This window comes from Schistocerca piceifrons, chromosome 1 (genome assembly GCF_021461385.2).
Source record: "Schistocerca piceifrons isolate TAMUIC-IGC-003096 chromosome 1, iqSchPice1.1, whole genome shotgun sequence".
Classification (NCBI taxonomy): Eukaryota; Metazoa; Arthropoda; class Insecta; order Orthoptera; family Acrididae; genus Schistocerca; species Schistocerca piceifrons.
Genome location: NC_060138.1, coordinates 986751596 through 986774657, shown reverse-complemented (window position 1 = coordinate 986774657; position 23062 = coordinate 986751596). Strand labels below are relative to the sequence as shown.

Below are 23062 nucleotides of genomic sequence, written 5' to 3'. Positions count from 1 at the left end.
CTAATTTATCATATCTTATCTTCGTGATCCTTACACATGTTGTATGTTGGTGGGAGTAGAATTATTTGGCAGTCAGCTTCAAATGGAAGTTCTCTAAATTTTCTTAACAGTGTTTCCCAGAAAGAAAGCTGCCTTCCCGCCAGGGCTTCTCGTTCGAGTTCCCGAAGCATCTCCCTAACACATATGTTTTGTTCAAATCTACCGGTAACAAATCTAGTGGCATTCCTCTGAACTGCTTTGATATCTTCCTTCAATCCGACCTGGTACGGACCCCAAACACTCAAGCAGTACTCAATAATAGGTCACACCAGTGTCCTATATGTGGTCTCCTTTACAAGTGAACCACTCTTTCCTAAAATTCTCCCAATAAACTGAAGTTGGCCATTTGCTTTCCCTGCCTCAATTTATAGTTGCTCTTTCCACCTTATATTGCTTTGCACTGTTATGCCCAGACATTTAAACAACTGGACTGTGTCAAGCTGGACACTAGTAATACTGTATCCAAACATTACAGGTTTGTTCTTCCTACGTATCAGCATTAACTTACATTTTTCCACATTTAGGGCTAGGTGTCATTCATCACACCAACTGTAAATTTTGTCTGTCATCTTGTATCTTCATATAGTCACTCAACTTTGATACATTATCATACAACATGGCATCATCAACAAACGAATGCAGATTGCTGCATATTCTCTCTGCCAAATCACTTATGCATACAGAGAACAACAGCAGTCCTATCACACTTCCCTGGGGCACTCCTATTACTTTGGAAGTCTTCAAGCCACACACATATCTGTGAACTTATTCCATATGCTCATACCTTCATTAACAGCCTGCAATGGGGCACTGTGTCAAATTCTTTCCAGAAATCTAGAAATACTGAATCTGCCTGTTGCCCTTCATCCACAGTTCTCAGTATATCATGAGAAAATGGCAAGCTGAGTTTCACATGAGCGATGCTTTCTAAAGCCATGCTGATTCACGGACATAAGCTGCTTAGCCTCAAGAAAGTTTATTATATTCAGACTGAGAATGTGTTCAAGGATTCTGCAGGCCCATTCTTTTACCTTTCTTATATAATGGTGCCACCTGGGCTTTTCTCCAGTCACCTGGGACTTTGTGCTGGGTGAGAGATTCACGATAAATGCAAGCTAGGTAAGGAGCCAACGCCGTAGAGTGCTCTTTGTAAAATCGAACTAGGATGCCATCCGGACCCGATGATTTATTTGTTTTCAAATCTTTAAGTTGCTTCTCTACACTAGACTTATGTGTAATTGGATTTGATATCATCATCTTTATTGACATATTATTTGCACTAACTCTTGTGTTAGCAACTAGCTGCAGTTGGTAGTGAATCGAAAGTATTCGGCAATGGTCAATGAATTTCATTTTCAGCCACCTTGCTGAAGATTTTCATATAGAGAGTGTAGAGTATCTACATATTCACGGTTTTATACAACAAAAAACATGTTATTGCAAGAAGGTAGGTCATTCTAATAATTTATTCTGCAAGCACTGTAATAGAAGGACTTAATAGTTTCACACTGAAAATATATTTATAATTATGACAAGAATAAGTGTGTTTTATCCTAGTATTTACAATGACAGAGAGACAGAATGGCTGGTCAGTACTTACCTTCAACAGGTAAAATTTCACTACTTTTGGTACATTTTAAAAAGAACAGACTAATTGTAGCTTACGGAACTATTAGTTCCTTCATCACGGAGGTAAGAGGGTTAGATTTGGGAAGATTACCAAAGAGCAGCAGGTCACTCAGACCCTTGGATGGGAGAGATCCACCTGTTGTGATGATGAAGGGAACAAAGATGTAGGGGACAAGCATCAGAGGGAGGGAGTGTAGGAGGTAAAAGATAATATACTGGTATCTTGTGCAGTCTAGAGGTGATATAGAGCAGACTAAAAAACAAAAGATGGGTACAAGATGAGTCATCATCATCATCATCTTGGACAGTTTCCAGTCTCTGGCTGGGTCTGTATGGAACATGGGCCTCTCCATCATCTTCTGTCTTGCCACCATCTCTCCGTCTTCACCTTGGTCCAGTCTTCTCCTTTCTTCTGGATGCATTCCTCTACTCCTTTCAGCCATTTCTCTTCCGGTCTTCCTCTTGGTCTGGTTCCTTCTAGTTTCATCTCATGTATCCTCCTGGGTATCCTCTTCTCCTCCATTCTCTTAACATGTCCATACCATCTCAGCCTTGATTTCTCTATCTCCTCCTGCAGTGGTTCCACCTTCATTAACTCTCTGATCCTCTCTTTTCTTAATATGTCTATCTTTGTCACTTCAATACTGTTTCTCAAGAATTTCATCTCACTAGCTTGTACTTTGCTTTTCTCTCATACTTTCATAACCCAGGTTTCTGATGCATATGTCAGGATTGGGACATAGTAAGACTGGTATATAAACTTTTTACTGATTTGGAGTACACCCTTGTTCCACATCAGGCTTCTGACACTCTTCCAAATTGCTTCTGCTTTTCTCCACCCCTCGGTTATTTCCCTGTCGTTTTTTTTCCATCTTCCTGTATCAGGCTTCCTAGGTACTTGAAACTCTCCACTCTCCTCAATCGTTCCCCACCAATTGTTATTGCCGTTGTACCTCTCTCCTTCTTTCTTGTTGTGATAATCATCTCACTTATACTAAATTTCATCCCATATTCTTGTACTGTTTGTTCCCATATGTCCAACTGTTCTTGTACTTCCTTCTCCTTATTCCCCAAATCATCAGATCATTTGCAAACACCATAGCTTTCATCTTCCTTTCACCAATTACTTGTGCTACTGTACTCACATGAGACAATACTGACCCTATGACTTAGCTTAGAAGAAAGATTAAGAAAAGGCAAACCTACATTTCTAGCACTTGTAAACTTAGAGAAAGCTTTTGACAATGTTGACTGGAATACTCTCTTTCAAATTCTGAAGGTGGCAGGGGTAAAATACAGGGAGCGAAAGGCTATTAACAATTTGTACAGAAAGCAGATGGCAGTTATAAGAGTCAAGGGACATGAAAGGGAAGCAGTGGTTGGGAAGGGAGTGAGACAGGGTTGTATCCTCTCCCTGATGCTATTCAATCTGTATATTGAGCAAGCAGTAAAGGAAACAAAAGAAAAGTTTGGAGTAGGTATTAAAATCCATGGAGAAGAAATAAAACCTTTGAGGTTCACCAATGACACTGTAATTCTGTCAGAGACAGCAAAGGACTTGGAAGAGCAGTTGAATGGAATGGACAATGTCTTGAAAGGAGGGTATAAGATGAACATCAACAAAAGCAAAACGAGGATAATGGAATGTAGTCGAATTAAGTGAGGTGATGCTGAGGGAATTAGATTAGGAAATGAGACACTTAAAGTAGTAAAGGAGTTTTGCTATTTGGGGAGCAAAATAACTGATGATGGTTGAAGTAGAGAGGATATAAAATGTAGACTGGCAATGACAAGGAAAGCGTTTCTGAAGAAGATAAATTTGTTAACATCGAGTACAGATTTAAGTGTCAGGAAGGAAGAGAAATTTGTTAACATTGAGTATAGATTTAAGTGTCAGGAAGTCGTTTCTGAAAGTATTTGTATGGAGTGTAGCCATGTATGGAAGTGAAATGTGGACGATAAATAGTTTGGACAAGAAGAGAATAGAAGCTTTTGAAATGTGGTGTTACAGAAGAATGCTGAAAATTAGATGGGTAGATCACATAACTAATGAGGAGGTATTGAATATAATTGGGGAGAAGAGGAGTTTGTCGCACAATTTGACTAGAAGAAGGGATCAGTTGGTAGGACACGTTCTGAGGCATCAAGGGATCACCAATTTAGTACTGGAGGGCAGTGTGGAGGGTAAAAATCATAGAGGAAGACCAAGAGATGAATACACTAAGCAGATTCAGAAGGATGTAGGCTGCAGTAGGTACTGGGAGATGAAGAAGCTTGCACAGGATAGAGTAGCATGGAGAGCTGCATCAAACCAGTCTCAGGACTGAAGACCACAACAACAACAACAACAACAACAACTGTACTCGTTACATCATCCATTACTACAATGAAGAGTAACGGTGAAAGTGCACTTCCCTACCTCAAGCCATTTCTCTGTTCAATCCAAGCTGATCTCTCTCCTCCCACTTTCACACAGCTCACATTTCCATGGTACATTTCACTTATCCTCCAAATAATCTGTTTTCAAACAATGGAAAAAAATCAAACAATGGAAATCTGTTTTGCTACTCCTATGTTCTCCAGGGATTTTACACTTTGCTTCTACGTACACTATCATACGCTTTTTCAATGTCCAGGAAGGTCATTAGTAGATCTACTCCATATTCATAGTGCTGTTCCTGCAGTTGTCTTACAGCAAAAATTAGATCCACTGTGGACCTTCCTGTTCTGAAGCCATGTTGCTCTTCTCTCATTCTTCCTTCTAATTTTGCCCAAATTCGTACTTCCAAAATTTTCTCAAAAATCTTTGCACAATGACTCATCAATGTTGTCCCCCAATAGTTCTTGCACACTTTTCTATTTCCCTCCTTAAAGATCAGCACAACTATTCCCTTCTTCCAGTCTTGTGGGATCGTCTTCTGTCTCCAAACAATTTTCATTACTTGATATAGCCATTGTATCCCCACCTCTCCTGCTGCTCCACACCATCTCTACACTTAGTTCATCCAGACCTGGTGACTTCCCTCCCTTCATATTGCCCAATGCCTCTACCACTTCTCCCCATGTAAGGTCTTTTTCTATTTGCTGTTCCTCTTCTTTTTTCTCCTCGGCTTGTTCCTCCTCATCCAGGTCTCCATTTGGATTCAAGAGTTCTTTAAAATACTCCTTCCATATATTCTTGAGTTCCTCCTTATTCTTTACATCTTGTCCACTTTTGTTCACCATTCGAGCATAATCTGTCGTACCTTTCTTCCTCTTACTTTTAATCATCCCAAATAACACCTTTTTTGAACCTTCACTATCCTCCTCTATCACTCTGGTCCACTGTTCCATCCACTTTCTTCTTTCCTCCGCTAGCACTCTTTTTGCTTCTTTCTTGCTTGCCTGATACTCTTCTCTTGTCTCTACTGTTCTCTTCTGGAACCATACCCTCTATTCTTCTTCTGTACAACATCCTTTGTTTTATCATTCCACCAGGGTGTTTCTTTCCATCACTTTTTGTTGCTTGTCGTCCCGCATATTGCTTCCGCTGCACTTAGTAATGTTCCCTTGAATCTACCCCACTCCTCTTCTACTGTTTTTGGTTCATCCTTTGGGGTGCTTTCCTTTACTACTTGTAGGTACTGTAGCCTGCTTTCTTCTTCCTTGAACTTCCATACCCTTATACGTCTTTCCTGGTTTTCTGTCCCTTTATTATCCTTAGTCCCTCTCAGGTTCATTATCAGCAAACAGTGCTAGCTATCCAATGCCTCTGATGGTATTACCTTAATGTCAATGATGTTCCTATTCATCTCACTATCATACAGGAAGTAGTCAACTATCAACTTTCTCTTTAAGTCTTGACTTTACCAGGTAATCTTGTGCCTCTCTCTTTCCCTGAACCAAGATTTCCCAACCACCAAGCCATTCCTTTGACAGAACTCCAATAGTCTTCCACCTTCCTCATTTCGGCAGCCTCAACCCTCTGGTCCAAGTACACTTTCACAACCTTGTCTTTCTCTTCCAATGTGTACATTTAAATCTCTCATTGCTATCATATTCTTCCTTCGCATCTGCTTCTGCATTTCCTCTTCAAATTCTTGCTTCTCCTCAGAAGTGCAACCCACCTGTGGTCCATACACTTGTATTACCTCTATGGTCATCCCCTTGAGTGATATCTTGGTCTTCATCATCCTATCACTTATTCTCTTCACTTCCTCTTTTAATCCATACTATTTGGACTCCATTTCTCCTTCTCTCCTCACTTCCACTCCAGTGCAGTCGGTAGCCTTTTCCTCAGTTCTCTCCTTCCTTCTCCTTTCCATCTCATTTCAGCTAACCCCAATAGGTCTAGATGGGTACAAGAAGAGTAATGAGAAGTAAAACGAATGGTTACTAATAAAAACACAATATGGCACATGTTCTACAGGCTTAATTTATTTAATTAACCATCTTTTGGGTTACAAGGCCACCATCAGACTTTAACTGACCGTCGTCAAAGTAGTTGCATTATTTGTAAACAACCAGGAAAAGATGTTATCTTCTAGAGAGAGACACGAACACAGAGTAAATGTCATCATTGATAGTGTAGTGGTGAAACAATTAAAAAGTTTCAAGTTGAACAGTAAATAAATGTAAAGGGAGCAATCAGGAAGAACATTAAGACTAAACTTGATAAACAATCTCAATAAAATAACATTAACACTCGACAAAAGTACTAAAGAACAGCTTCAAGAGGTATCACACGTGGAATGAGATACAGGAACAGTACGAAATAGAATTGACAACTGTAACACTGAAATATGTGGAGTACATAAGCAATCACAATGAAATGAGTAAATATTGGAAAATGGAGGAATTGTAAGAAACTGACAGTGTGGGAAGCATTGGAGAACTGTGAGGATTAGACACGAACACAGAGTAAATGTCATCATTGATAGTGTAGTGGTGAAACAATTAAAAAGTTACAAGTTGAACAGTAAATAAATGTAAAGGGAGCAATCAGGAAGAACATTAAGACTAAACTTGATAAACAATCTCAATAAAATAACATTATCACTCGACAAAAGTACTAAAGAATAGCTTCAAGAGCTATCACACGTGGAATGAGATACAGGAACAGTACGAAATAGAATTGACAACTGTAACACTGAAATATGTGGAGTACATAAGCAATCACAATGAAATGAGTAAATACTGGAAAATGGAGGAATTGTAAGAAACTGACAGTGTGGGAAGCATTGGAGAACTGTGAGGATTAAGTGAAGTTTATAGAAGGGGAAATACTGAGCTGTATTTGGTCATTTAATATTAAATCTGGACTGTGGAGATGTTTGTTAATTTCCAGGCCTTCCAACACATTGAGTTTTTCGGACTCTTATTTCTGCTGTCCCCCCCCCCCCCCCCCCGCCCCCTTTATGAACAATGGACCTTGCCATTGGTGGCAAGGCTTGTCGTGTGCCTGAGATATACAGATAGCCATACTGTAGGTGCACCACAATGGAGGGGTAACTATTGAGAGGCCAGACAAACATGTGGTTCTTGAAGAGGGGCAGCAGCCTTTTCAGTACATGCAGGGGGCAACAGTCTGGATGATTGAACTGGCCTTGTAACAAACCAAAACAGCATTGCTGTGCTGGTACTGCAAATGGCTGAAAGCAAGGGGAGACTACAGCTGAAATTTTTTCCCGAGGGCCTGAAGCTTTACTGTATGGTTAAATGATGATGGCATCCTCTTGGGTAAAATACTCTGCGGGTCAATTGGTCACCCACTTGGATTTCCGGGCAGGGACTGCTGAGGATGATGCCGTTATGAGGAGAAACAAAACTGGTGTTCTACGAATCGGAGCATGAAATGTCAGATCCCTTATCGGGCAGGCAGATTACAAAATTTAAAAAGGGAAATGGATAGGCTAAAGTTGGATTTAGTGAAGTTCGGTGGCAGGAGGAGCAAGACTTCAGGTCAGACGAATACAGGCTTATAAATAAAAATCAAATAGGAGTAATTCAGGAGTAGGTCTAATAATGAATAAAAAAAAAAAAAAATTGGAACATGGATAAGCTACTATGAACAGCATAGTGAATGCATTATTGTAGCCAAGATAAGACATGAAGCCCACACCTGCCACAATAGTACAAGTTTATATGACGACAAGCTCCACAGATGATGAAGAGCTTGAAGAAATGTATGATGAGATAAAAGAAATTATTCAGATAGTTAAGAGACACGAATATTTAATAGTCACGGGTAACTGGAATTCGATGGTAGGGAAAGGAAGAGAAGGAAAATATGGATGGGAGTAAAGAATGAAAGGGGAAGCCACCTGACAGAATTCTGCACAGAGCATAACTTTATCACAGCTAACACTTGGTTTAAGAATCATGAAAGAAAGTTGTGTATGGGGAAGAGACCTGGAGACACCGGAAGGTTTCAGATTGATTTTATAGTGGTAAGACAGTGATTTAGGAACCAGGTTTTAAATTGTAAGACATTTTCAGGGTCAGTTATGAACTTTGACCACAATTTATTGGTTATGAACTGTAGATTAAAAATGAAGAAACTGCAAAAAGGTAGGAATTTAAGGAGATAGGACCTGGATAAACTGAAAGAACCAGCGACAGTAGAGATTTTCAGAGGGTGCATTAGGGAATGATTGAGAGGAACAGGAGAAAGAAATACAGTAGAAGAATAATGGGCAGTTTTGAGAGATGAAACTGAAGGCAGCTGAGGATCAAGTAGGTAAAAAGACAAGAACTAGAAGAAATCCTTGGGCAACACAAGAATTTAATTCAAGAAATGAGAAAATATAAAAACAAAGTAAATGAAGCAGGCTAAAAGGAATACAAACATCTCATAAATGAGATCTACAGGAAGTGCAAAATGGCTAAGCAGGAAAGGCTAGAGGACAAATGTAAGGATGTAGAAGCATATATCACTAGGGGGGCAAGATAGATGCCACCTACAGGAAAATTAAAGAGACCTTCGGAGAAAAGAGAATGCCCTGTATGAATATCAAAAGCTCAGAAGGGAAAGCAGAAACGTGGAAGGAGTATAAGGGTGGAGAAAAACTGTGTCATGAAATTTTAACCACTATGGAAATTTGGTGCCACACACTCTGATTGCCCTGGAATTGCCCTGTTTCCATTCGTCAGTTGATGGGCAGCGCTATGGTTGTTGGTTCACACATACAAACATCCCTCGCCCCACCACTGCCCCAAAGTGATAGACACGTGTCGAATAGGTCTTGCTGTTTGTCTCCACCTCATGTCAGATGCATTCACGGGCAAGCTTCACTTCAGAGCACACACATATCAACTGCAATTTAGTCACACAGTAAGCATGGTGGGACAGCATTCATTTGAAGAACAACAAGACATGGTTTTTGTTTATGGACTAGCCGATGGTAATGCGCATGAAGCTTGATGGTTGTATGAGGAATGGTACCCAGCAAGACACCACCCACACCCGCAAATGTTTACAGCAATTCACTGGCTACTTGGTGAAACAGGCTCGTTAGCAGGATATCATAGTGATGCTGGAAGACCTCGAAAACGAAGAGATGCTGCAGCTGAAGAGACTGTTCTCGAGCACTTTGCGGCTACAAAAAGTACTAGAGCGGATGGACACAGCATGGGGGTCACTCATTGGTTAGTCTGGGAGGTTTTGAGGGATGATGTCCAATATCCATTTAGTTTCCACTCTGTCAAGATCTAAATCCTCTGGTAGACTATGAACACAGGCAGTGTGTTGCACAAGATCCTGACTTTCCTGCCACTGTGTTGTTTACCGACAAGTGCACCTTCCATCAGGATGACCTTTACAGCACTCAAAACGTTCATTACTGGGCAAGATGAAATCCTCATGTCATGTATGTCCATGGACATTTGGTATGATTTTCGCTGAACATTTGAGCAAGCATTGTGGTTGACCATCTGATTGGACCGGTCCATCTACCTCCTTGACTTACTGGGGCAAATTTCCTTCACTTTTTACAAGAAACTCTACCCGGCCTGCTGGAAGTTGTTCCCCTGAACATACAGCTACGCATGTGGTTGCAGCATGATGGGGCACCTGCACATAACAGTCGTGCTGTGTGTGGATATTTAAATGAACGCTACAATGGCCAAGTAATTGGCAGAGTTGCTTGTAGGACTTGGCCTCTGTGATCACCAGACTAGCCCTGTGGGGATTCATCAAGGATCTAGTTCACCCACCCAGATGCAAACCACCTAGAAACGAAGAGGAATTAATGGATTGCATTCAACATACCGCCAATCACATCAGGGCAATGCCAGGAATCTCTGAAAGGATTCAGCAAAACACTGTTCGACATTACCATGCATGAGTCGTATCAGAGGGTCGCCAGTTCGAGCACCTGCTTTAAGTAAACAATGTCCTAGCAACAAAAAAGACCCTTTTCAGGGCCAACACTATTTGTAAAAAACTTTCTGTACACGAACTAACAGCTGTTGAGTGGTTTGTTCCTGGTATGTCTCATCATGAAACTATAATGGATGTGTCGGGACCCTGGTTGATTTGCCCCCAGGGCCCCAGAGTGGAAGGCTGGTGCACTACCATCGAGTGTGCGGGCCACCTTGGATACATCGCGATCTCCGGCAGGCATAACATTGCGGTCATGTGTTGTCCAGAGCATCCAGCAGCAGGGCAATCCCGTGGGCAATCGGAGCATGAGTCACCAAGTTACCATAGTTTAAAAATTGTGTGTTGTAGACCTACACAACATTAGTAACTTTGGTTCCTACTGGCGTCAGCTATCCAGGGTAAAAATTTTGTGATACAATTTTTCTCCATGCTGTATAGGGGGTCTATACAAGGAATATGTACTGAGGGCAATATTATGGAAGTGGAAGAGGATGTAGATGAAGTTGAGATGGGAGATATGATACTGTGTGAAGAATTTGACAGAGCACTCAAAGACCTACACTGAAACAACATTTTGTTAGAACTACTGATAGCCTTGGGAGAGCCAGACATGACTGAACTCTTCCATCTGGTGAGAAAATGTGTGATACAGGTGAAATACCCTTGGACTTCAATAAGAATATAATAATTCCAGTTCCAAAGAAAGCAGGTGCTAACACATGTGAAAATTACCAAACTACCAACTTACTAAGTCACGGGTGCAAAATACTAATGTGAATTCTTTACAGATGAATGGAAAAATTGCTAGAAGCTGACCTCAGGGAAGATCAGTTTGGATTCCATAGAGATGTAGGAACACGAGGCAATAAAGACCCTATGACTTACCTTACAATATAGGTTAACAAAAGGCAACCCTATGTTTATGGCATTTGCAGACTTAGGGAAAGTTTTTGGCAATGTTGATTGGAATATTCTCTTACAAATTCTGAAGGTGGCATGGGTAAAATACAGGGAGCAAAAGGCTATTTACAAATGTGTACAGAAATCAGATGGCAGTTATAAGAGTAGAGGGGCATGAAAGGGAAGCAGTGGTGGAGAAGGGACTGAGACAAGGTTGTAGTCTATCTCCAACGTTACTCAATCTGTATACTCAGCAAGCAGTAAAGGAAACAAAAGAAATTTTTGGAGTAGGAATTAAAATTCAGGGAGAAGAAATAAAAACCTTGAGGTTTGCTGATGACATTTTAATACTCTCAGAGACGCACAGGACTTGGAAGAGCAGTTGAACAGAATGGACAGTGTCTTGAAAGGAGTATGTAAGATGAACATCAACAAAAGCAAAACAAGGATAATGGAATGCAGTCAAATTAATCAGGTGATGATGACGGCACTAGAGTAGGAAATGAGACACTTAAAGTAGTAGATGAGTTTTGCTATTTGGACAGCGAAATAACTGATGATGGTCGAAGCACAGAGGATATCCTATCAGGAAGGGTTAATAGCCATAATGTTCGGATTTGGGGTTTGCAAAATCCGCAGGGCTCATTGAACATGTTCATTACAGCCCTAAGCTAAACGTCTGGTGTGAGCTAATGCAAGACAGGATTGTTGGACATTCTTTGCGGAACAAACAGTGAATGTGTCAGTGTATCTGGACATGTAGGAGCAGTTTGTGTACCCTCAGATACAAACTTGCAACCCAATATCAATTTTCAACAAGATGGAGCTCCGCTGCATTGGTCAACGGCTGTTCGCAAGTTCCTGGACAGGAAATTTTCCAATCGTAGGATCGGACGTTGTGGACCCATTGCCTGGCCACCATGTTCACCTGACATTACACCGCTTGATTTCTTCATGTAGGGATTCATGAAGGACTGCGTGTATGCAACCAAAGTGGACGATATTCTTATGTTGTAACATCTTATCACTAATGCAATTGCAACAATAACAGAGGAAATGTTACAAAGAACTTGGCAAGAAATTGAATATAGACTCGATATTCTTCGTGCTACAAATGGTTCACATGTAGAGGTGTACTGATGATAAATAAATAAATTTTTTGAGATGCTCTACAATGTGGTGCATTTTTTGTTGTTGTATCTACTGTGTGTGTTATTTTTTTTTCCCTGGGTCTTTGAAATCAGGGAGGTTTGAGTGGGACACCCTGTACAGTTTAATGTTCAAAAAATCATAGACAGAGGCACATACCAATCAATAATACAGGGTAAAATGTAGGGGATAAAAGACAATATAAACTCATCCATGTAATTTGTAGCTGTTAGTGTTTTGAAAGTTTGGAAAGCTTGCATGATAACTCGCAGTCTTCACTGACACGAGCTCTTTGGTGCTTTCTTGCATGTAAAAGAAAAAGTGGCACTTCATGTAATGGAAAATTAACTTACTGCCAAGGTCAAGTTGATGTTCCAACAACATCCTAAATCATGTGTTCTGATAACAACTTCATCGGTGCTGTCTGAAAACTCATAAAATATATCATTCCACAGATTCGAGATGGAAGACAGTTTCTTTTCAAGAATTACTTCAACCTGTTAAAAAATGCTGAAAACACCTTTCGACGGGTATGTCAAATAAGAAAGGCCATTTACTGAACCAAAGTCCTTTATGGTGGTGAAGGTTTCAACAGCTTTTCATTCACAAGGACTTCAGCACACTTCACACAGCCACTCTGTTTATTCAACTTTTTGACAATATAACATGCTATGTGATACATTAAACATTGTTTTGAAATGTTGTCTTAATCGGAGTAGGAAGATCAGTTTCCCAATCCGCTGTCACCACTTTGTACTTAATTTCATCCTCAGCAGATAAATTAATGTTAAATTTCTTTAGCACATAAATGCATCTGAATTTGGTTCACAGTTCTCGGATGCAGATATAGCCATCTTAATAGGGACATGCATGCACTGTAACATACGTAATTGCAGAAAATCTACAGTTGATGGATGTCTGTTACAACTCATAGACCTCAAAATTCCAAAATGATGTTCCTGGGGGTCTTGGTTGACTTTTCCTGTCATTATGTACTTAAGAACTTTGGACCAAAAATACAGAGAAACTTCCAGTGTACTTTTTAGCATGACAGAGATTCCATTTTTCTGTTTGTGAAAATGTGTTGTTTTCTGAGCAAATGGTTTCATAAAAGTCAATTAATATTTTGTATGAAGGGGAATTTTTGTAGAGTGATTTATTTGTTATTCTAGAGTTGAGTGCATCTAATACGATTATGGTATTCATATCTCTCATGAATAGTTCATTGTTTTCACTACCGCTAAAATTCATGGGATTAGTTTCGCGGAAAAAGTCTAGACACACACACACAGACGAAAATATTGCTCCACTGTTACTTTTTGATACAAAATTGTTTAACATCATTAAACACAACTAGAATTCTAAATGTGTCTTATGGGCTGCACTGTTAGAAATCTACTCCAGCCAGCTACAAGCAACAGCTGCGAAGTCTGTCAGTGTGCACAGCAACTACCATTGTGAAAGATATCAAAAAAATGGAAGTAACGGCACTTCTCCATCTAAGCACTATGATGGAGATAAAATATGGACAGTAAACAGTTTAGACACGAAGAGAACAGAAGCTTTTGAAATGTGGTGCTACAGAAGAATGCTGAAGATTAAATGGGTAAATCACATAACTAATGAGAAGGTACTGAGTAAAATTGGGGAAAAGACGAGACTGTGGCACAATTTGACTAGAAGAAGGGATCAGTTGGTAGGACATGTTATGAGGCATCAAGGGATCACGAATTTCATATTGGAGGATAAAAATCATAGAGGGAGACCAAGAGATGAATACACTAAGCAGATTCAGAAACATGTAGGTTGTAGTAGTTACTCGGAGATGAAGAGGCTTGGACCTGATGGAGTAGCATGGGAAGCTGCATCAGATTAATCTTTGGAATGACCACAACAACAACAACAACAACAACAACAGCGTCTTTGATATTGAAAATACACAGAGCCATGGCATTCCTCATATAATACGAAATACTATAGTCACTGGGTTTCAGTATTTTTGCTACACTTTGAGATACCTATCCCAGGTATAGGATTGTACACCACATCTTGCAGACTTTGGGAGGAGCAACAGAAGGAGCATAGAGGAGGAGTATAATTTTCAATATTTGTTTCCTGTGTAAAAGTGTCTTCAATCAGGACAGCATTGCAGCCATTGGCTGAGACAATTAAAATTTATTATGTCTAACTCTGCTTTGAAATCCTCCTTAGACTTGATAACAGATATGAGATGGTGAACCATTGATTGAAAAGCTGCATGTTTGTGTCTTACTAGACACGTGGGACAAGGAGGTATTCATGTGTCTGTAGTTGTAATTTTTTTTATGGATTTTGAAATAATGTGTTCGTGAACTGATGTCAAAGGTTAGATCTTGAAAGTTTCTGGATTTGTTGCAAGTCTCCATTGTGAACTGAATGTATTTATGATGACTGTTTTAAGTTACGAAAAAATTTGTTAAGCTGTCTTGTAGTGCCAGTCCACTTACACAATACATCATACACATGTCTAAACCCGTATTTAGTATTTTCACATGGAGGTTCTTTATTCAAAAAATGTTGTTCAAAACTGTAGAGTCCCTTGGAACTGCAAGCGGTTTTGTGCTAAACATGTCTGAGTGGCCAATCAAATGTCATTCAATTCTACAGGGTTGACATTTACAACTGTACATCAACTCTGTCAGAATATCAACACATTCCCCTACAGGTATGTTGGAAAATTAACAGTATGGAAGCTGCCAGAGAAAACAGTACACCAGCTGGAGCAATAGGCCATGTTTTTTGGCAATTAGGTAATTACAACTATGACATTCATTATCGGAGCACTGCACAGCATGCAAATACTGGTGATCTGTCGCCCTTGCCTATGGACCCAAATAAGAACAACGACAGATAGGAAGTTGAATGCTTCTCAGTAAAAACATTATGCACCAGACAGTGCTGTCATTCTCTTTACTGTCTGTGAAATAGCCCAGGTGACAGTTCAGGATCTGCTACTTCCAGGGGTTTTGTCATTGAATCAGCATGGGTAGCCGGACTGCTCACCCAAGTTATCAGACCCCTCAGGTTTCAAGATTTTTTTGTATCCAATATTATGTCAGCTCTTCAGACATTGATTGCCTTGTTGCTGGTTACTAACAAGTTGGAATGCCAGATCATTTGGCCCTTGATCCTCCAGGTGCTGCAGTAAGCACACTGAGGGATGCGTTCAATAAATGCAATGGCCAGACTTCATGTTTAGTGCCCTAAAATTGACAATGGAGTAGAGAATACGGTCCACAAGTGTTCAGGCATGTGTGCAAAATCAGCTGACTCTGCCTCAGCATTATTCTTTGTGGCTCGAGGCTGAGCGTGCATGGGAGCAAGTGCACATTGACCTTATTAGGCTGTTCAAGGGTGCCTTGAGGCTTTTATTTGTGGCCACACACTCAAATTTACCATATGTGGTACAGAGGCAATCAACAACAGCTGCTATGATCTGGGCTTTAGTGACAATATTTGGCATAAATGACGTGCACAAACCTTAGATAAGTGCCTGCAGTTCTCCTCATATGCCTTCTAGAATTACTGCAGGAATGGAACCACACATCTGACCACTCCCCACTTTCACACGGCAGCAAACTCAGAGACAGAGTGGTTTGCCAGGACATTCAAGTCAGAGATGAGGAAAATTCTTCTAATTACACCATATGATGGTGTATTGACCAGCTTCTTGGCAATATATTGATCCAGCCCAGTCAATGGTAAAAGCCTCACTAAAATCATGCAGTGGCACAGTCTATGGATCGTCTTTGATCTTTTGCTACCATCACAGCAAGCCCAGAGCCTCTAGAGCAAAACTTTACTGCCACACAGGCTTTAGGTCTGGGCTTGCACCTTTGATTGGACCTGAAGATGGACTCAATGTACTGTTGTCTGCCATAATGGGTGGCAAATGTTTGATGTCACAAATGGGGCTGAGCAGTTGGTCTGGTATCACAGTCAGCTGTAGCTGCAACACCTAATATGGATGTCCCCCCATGAGCACTGACATAGGGCAACCAGCAGGTACTACTTCTCTCCCAGCTGGCTGGTACAGGCTGCAGAGACTGCTCTTGCTTCCTTGTACACATAGATATAACCTAGGTCCATGGTGTCATAAGGAGGTCACATTTCATGCATGGATGCCAATGGAGTTTGAACCAAAGCCACCCACGTTACATTCTCAGCACTGCCTCAAACAGGTCAGGGCTCAGCCCCACTTGCAGCAGAACAGAGTGAGTACCTCACCCTTGTTGATGCCACTGGATGCAGCAACACGGCCGTATCAAGCACCCCAACCCTCCTGATTTCATTATGTCTCTCAACGCATTAGTGGGGGTACCGATCAATCCTCCTTATACCCCTAGAATTCCTAGTCACAGGCCTGATCATTACCAGCCTTATGGGCCAATTAAAGGGAGAGGTATCTTGTATTGCTGCCACATGATCCAACTGATACTAATAATGTCTGTGAGCTTGTGGAGAATCCTCCCCTCACCTCCATCTGTAACAGAAGATGACGGGCTGCATAAACTGGAAACCAGCTCCCCAACACCCTCACTGGTCACTTACGTTGGAGGGACAACTTAGACGGCCACACTTTCCAGATCCTAAGCACACCAAACCAGTCTCTTGTATCATTTTGATGAGGCAACATGCTCTGGCCCTGCTCTCAGCAGGCCACCCGCACAGTTCCACATGGCCTGCATTGTCGCCCGCCACATTTCACCAGGGTATGCATGAACTGCACAATTCTTATTCCATGCTCATGGTCATTATCCTATCACAATCCGTTTAATAACAGGAGTGCTACCACATTTTTTCCATGCCACCTTCCCGAACTGCATCTTTTTGAGGCAATTCTACTGACTACAGGAGGACAAAGCGTGATGCCAGACATCTGATTCATCCTCATGGCATCAGCAATTGGAATACTGCATGCAGTGTAGTGCAAATAGTGGAGTGGAGTGCATTGAGCATCAGGACTATCAGGCTGAGTTATTACCATTTTAGCCCCGCCTGTTTTGGCACTCCTTTGATGCAATTTTTCAAGCCACTGGATGATGCTGAACAAAGATTGCAAGTCAACCATGGTCTGCCCGGTCCAAACCCTCCTCAATTAAGAAGCATTACTTCATTTCGAATGTTACTGTAATCATTAGCTTTTGGGTTAATATGTTAGAACCAGCCCGCACAGCTCTTCCAGGATGTCCCATCATGTTTGCCATTTTCTTAAGTAGCACACCACTTAGGAATGTGCGCCCCTTAGGTGTACTGAAGGGAACATAAACTCATTCTTTCACTGGTGACCCCCTCTAAACCAAATTGTCGAGTCTCATTACTGAAACATGCAGTTTTCCTTTTTTAATATTCTGATCAGCACAACCCATGTGTTCATGAAATCAGTTCCTGTTAGTTTGGCTGGACACATCCTGCTTGCACCTCCACCTGCTCCTTGCCCTCTCCACCCTCCCACTCTCCTCCATGCACGCCACCCCTCTGCACGCATCATTGCCCCTGCCTGCACCCCTCCACACATGCCATCCATTTGTGCCACAACCATCCCCCTTCTGCACCCCTTTGCTTGTGCCATCCCTTCACGTGCACCAGCATGCCCATCCTGCAGCTGACGGATGCACGCCCGGACAAGCCACAGTGTGACCATGCAGCGCACTGAACACCCCTTCCCACAACACACAGCAGAGATTGTATTGAACAGTTCACACCATGTGTGCCCACCTGCCTTCTTCTCAGCAAGACTGCCTGCCAGCACCCTCCCGTATGGTGCGAAATGCTGCCTGCAACGTTACGTCGCTATGTCTCTGCCACACGTTGCTACCCCTATGGCGGTCATGCACAACAGGCCCTCTAATTAGCAGCACTTCACAGGTGTTGGAATTCCGTATGCAACTGTCAGCAATACAGAACTGCTCGACTCAGTTGACCAACGGGGCAGCGTGCCCTGCACAAGCCGACTTGGCAAACTCTCCCCCCGGTCGTGCTGCTGCTCATTGTCGTGCTGCTGCTCATTTTCCCCCTTCAACCTGCAAGACCCACACCTGTGGTTTGCTCCCATTGAGGCAGATTTCGCAGCTTGTTCCATCGTGAGTGATGCAACGAAATTCGGGATGGTTGTCGGCCACTTCGACCTGACCACCACTGCCCAAGTCTGGGATATTATTTCACACTCAGCCCCCTCTGGCTGCTACAGTAAACTAAAAGAACACATCATCTCCAGCTTCATACCCTCAGAACTGCAACAGGCACATAATTTGTTATCATTCAAATGGTGTGACAATATGTGCCAATCCCTGTTGCTGGATCACATCCGATCGCCAGCAAACCACACATTTTCACCAATGGCCTGCTCCTAAACTGCTCATTTGTGTGCCTTCCCACCCCTATTCAGGCTGTCCTGGCCTCGCACGCCCATTTATTGCTAGGCGACACAAATGGTCTTGGCCATTTGAAACCCTGAACTCCTTCCTCGCCATGGCTGCAGTGCGGAATGCCGCTTACCACCCCGAGGCTCTGGCCGGCTATTCACCCACCCCACCTTATCTACACCAAGCCACGACATGCACAATGTCACTTGCACCACCTGCTGCTAACGAACCTCTGCCCAACATTCAGACCCCCGATCTCTACCAGATTCTCGTGTGCCTGAGCTCTGAGAGGGCAGCATTTACCACCAGCATCACTCGCCTACACCTCATGCACCTGCCGCCAGGTGAGCCCGACCTTACACACACAAGGCTGGCCGAGACAAAAACAGCCGCCCCCACAAGCACAGTCCTACCTGCCCCCTTGTGAACCAAAGCCACTGCGAACTAGACACTGCTTGCTGGTACCACCAGAGGTTTGGTGAGAAAGCAACCAACTGCAGACCTTCTATTCCTGGTCTCCAAACCCCGGCAGTGACAAGCAGTAGGCCCACCTAGTTGCTGTGCCACTTCACAGCGCATATTCATATGGAATTTGAATGACGCTAATCTCCCTGCCCACTACCTTATCAACACTGCCTCCAACTTATCCGTATTCTGCCACAAACTACTCCTAAATCCGGCTCCCATCTCCCCTCCTGATCACCGCTACCAACAACTTGGCCATCCCTACCTAAGGGGTGCATACCCACTCGCTCAACCTACGTTTCCAGTACGGACTCCAGTGGACCTTCAAGGTCATGGACGTTACTGACCCCATTTTGGGTGATAACTTCCTAGGACATTACAGCCTACTGGTCAATGCAGTGAAGTGCCGTTTAGTTGATGGCACCTCCATCAGGACCATCCAGTGCAGCTCCCACCCCGTCACATGCTTCACTGTGAAACAGCTGGTGGTTTCAGGCCCATATGCTCAGCTCCTGGCAGAATTCCCCCTCCTCATCCAGCCATCCAGCACCCACTGGAATGTTCAGCATGACACTTTGCATTATATCACCACTACCCATGGCCACCCCAGTTTTCTGCCATGCCTGCTCCCTACCCCCTCACAAGTGCAAACTCACAGAAAAGGAATTCGAAGAGCTGCTCGCGGCCAGTGTGCTTTGGCCTTCCAAAAGCCCCTGGACTTCAACTATTCACCTCGCCCCCAAAGAAGACAGTTCCTGGTGCCTTACAGTGATTACCGTAAACTCAATGCCCACACCATCATTGACCACTATCCGATCCCACTCCTCTGCGCCTACGATGATGCCATCTCAGGAACTAGTATCTGCAGTAAGGTAGACAGCATTACAGCCTACACACAAATCCCAGTCACCCTAGAGGACACTGAGAAAATAGCCATAATCACACTTTTTGGCCTGTTCGAGAGTGCATTCCTGACATTTGGCCTCCCCAATACCGCACAAACATGACAGTGATGTTTGGACAACACCTTCCAGCAGGGCGCATGATGGTGTTTTGCCTACATAGATGATATACTCATCTACTCCAGATACCCTACTGAGTGTCACCAACACCTACGCAAAATTTTTTCCTGCCTACAAAAAGCTGGAGTGATCCTAAACTTGGCAAAATGTGTTTATGAGTTGAGCGAGATTGAATTCCTTGGACATTCATCTCTGCCGCTGGCTCCTGCCCCTCCCAGAGACAGTACAGCCAGTAGTGGACTTTCCACACCCTACTACCTTCAAAGGGCTCCAGCATTTCATTGGCATGGTCAGTTACTTCTGTCACCACCTTAACGACGCCACTGCCACCCAAGAGCTCCTTACTGCAGCATTCCTTGGTGATAGAAATAAAGGGAACAAGCTGGCCCTTGAACCCTGGCCATGATCGAATGATCGAGAGCTTCAGAGAAAGAAAGTGGGACTTAGACAATGTGGCCCTTCTGACCCACCCCCTCCTCCATGCCCCCCTCGCAATAGTGGCAGATGCAAGCCAGATGGCTATCAGAGCCATCCTTGAACAATATGCGGACAATGACTGGCAACCACTCACCTTCTTTTCATCCAAGCTCTCCAATACACAATCCTGCTGGGCGCATATGACTATGAGCTGCTTGCACTCCACGAAGCTGTCCACTATTTCCAATCTTCAGTTTTTTGCAGGGAAGACATAGACCAGATCTCACCTCGACAGTTTAGGCTACAGGAGTATATCCTACAATTCACCACCAATGTCCAGCATATTGCCAGCATTGACAACATTGAGGCAGATTGCCTTAGCTGCTCCTGTACCATCATCCAACCCTTAGACTACAGTGTCTTGGTTGCTGCTCAAGAGGGCGACCTGCACCTGGCCCATGGCCTTCTGAATGTGGACACCAGCTAAGATCCATATCCGGCTCCAATCGTAAGATCTTTTGTAATGTCCTCATAGATCCTTCACAACCTAATGGTTCCAATGATTGCCCCCACTCCCTCCTGCCTCCCACCTTTTGAGAGCCGGCAATTGGCCATGTCCACGGTCTCGCACACCCAGGCATCTCCACTTTCCACCACCCTCATGAAATAATGCTTTGTCTGGATGGGCCTCCATCATGACTGCGGCCAACTGGACCCAGTCCTGGGTTCCATGCCAGCTTGCCAAAGTTGGATTGCACTTTCACTCCCCCTGCAGCTGCCTTTAATCTGACGCAAGACTGGTTCAAGCATGTTCACCTCAACATTGTTGGCCTTCTACCCTCCTCCAAAGGGTATCGATATCTGCTGACAATTACTGACAGATTTTCTCACTGGCCAGAGGCCATCCCTATCTCAGAGATTTCAACTGAAACTGTGGCTGCAGCCTTTGTGGTGTTCTGCTTTGGTTGCCCACGTGACATCACTACAGATTGTGGGCACCAGTTCACCTCGACCCTTTTCTGATTTCTGGCAGCCACCTGTGGCTCCTGTTTCCACCATACCACCAGCTACCACCCTGCAGCTAACGGGATGGTGGAGCAGTTCCACCACACACTTAAAGCCACCTTCACATGTTATTCTTCTGAATGGTCTGCTGCCCTGCCCCTGATGCCTCTAGGCCTGCAGATCACACGCAAAATCAACCTGGGAACTTTGTGTGCCGAGCTAGCATACAGACTGCCACTTGCCATTCCCAGATATTTTTTGGAAGCGACCCTGCTCCCTCCTCACAGCACCATCCCCGGCTTTGTGCAGCAGCTTCAGGGCTACATGGCCCACCTGTGACCAATACCTCCACAGTGCACTGTACCTTCATCCACTATGACCTCACAGCATGCACACACATCATGCTTAGGATGGATACATACCAATGGCCTCTCTGCGCTCGGTATTTGGGCCTGCACCTGGTATTGTGATGTGGGGACAAGACATTCTCCATTCGTCTGAATAGGGTTGCGGCAACCGTATCCATAGACAGGATCAAGCTAGCCTATGCCCTAGAGCTCCCTCAAGCCAACAAGCAAAGCACCATCGAGATAGAGTTGCCCTCATCTACCATCGGCTACAGCAATAGCACCAGCAATAACACACCACATACAACACACGCCAGCACCGTCCCCTTTGATGTCCCTGATGTGCCACTGGCACTGGCTGACGTCACCCCCAACACCATGTCCGCACACCACCAGCCAACATTGCCTGTGGTCCACCACCAGTGACTACATGAGTCACATACCTCCCAGTGCCTGGGACCCTGATGCCACCACCGCACTATCCTTTTTGCAGCCTCCAGCCAATGTAGACAGCATCTCACCCTCACAGGCGTCTGCCATGCTCAATGGAGTGTCTTCACCAATGCTGCTAGCAACTGCACCATTGGAGCAGAGACGCTATTTCACACATTCCAAATGCCATGTGCAGGAGCTGCCCATGCCCCTCCTTTCCCTAGAAATCACAGCATGAGCACAGCAGCAACAACCCATGCATGACTCACGGCAAGCATCGTCAGTCAGCTTCAAACACCCCGCTGCACAGCTGACCAGTGTTTACCCCTCAAAAGTGGAGAACTGTGTGATGGCTCCTTCCCTCACCTCCATCTGTAGCAGCAGACGATGGGTTGTGTAGACTAGAAACCGGCCTCCCAACACCCTCGCTGATCACTTCCACCAGAAGAATAACTTAGGCAGACATGCTTTCCAGACACTAGGCATGTCAAACCTCCATGGCTGTTCTGGCACTCCTTTGCTGCCAAGAATGCCATTGAAGCAGTTTTCCCATTCCGATGAACAAAGGGCATAAAAGAATGATGTAGGAGATTTCTGTTCATTATTTTGACTCTTTTTATGTACACATTATCAAAAGCTTGATGAAGCTGAATATCATAATGGGCCAAAAAATGCATGTTCTTGTATAAAGTGTTACAAACTAATTTCCTGAAATATATCATCTGAAGTATTGAATAAAGAGATAATTACTATCAGGTTTCACAAACAGAATGGAGTATGAGGATTTTAAATTATACAGAGAGGATTAACATTTTTTTCAAAAAATTGCAAAAGGAAGTATTACTTTAGATTAGATACCCTGTTAATTCCATATAGTGAGGAGATCATCAG

At 43.3% G+C, this 23062-nt stretch overlaps 1 protein-coding gene across 1 annotated transcript in view; it reads right to left on the bottom strand.

The window, feature by feature from the left end:
- The window catches only part of LOC124795014 (sodium leak channel NALCN), a 402332-nt gene that overhangs the window by 211885 nt on the left and 167385 nt on the right, over window positions 1-23062 (bottom strand). The gene's annotated exons all lie outside the window — the stretch shown is intronic.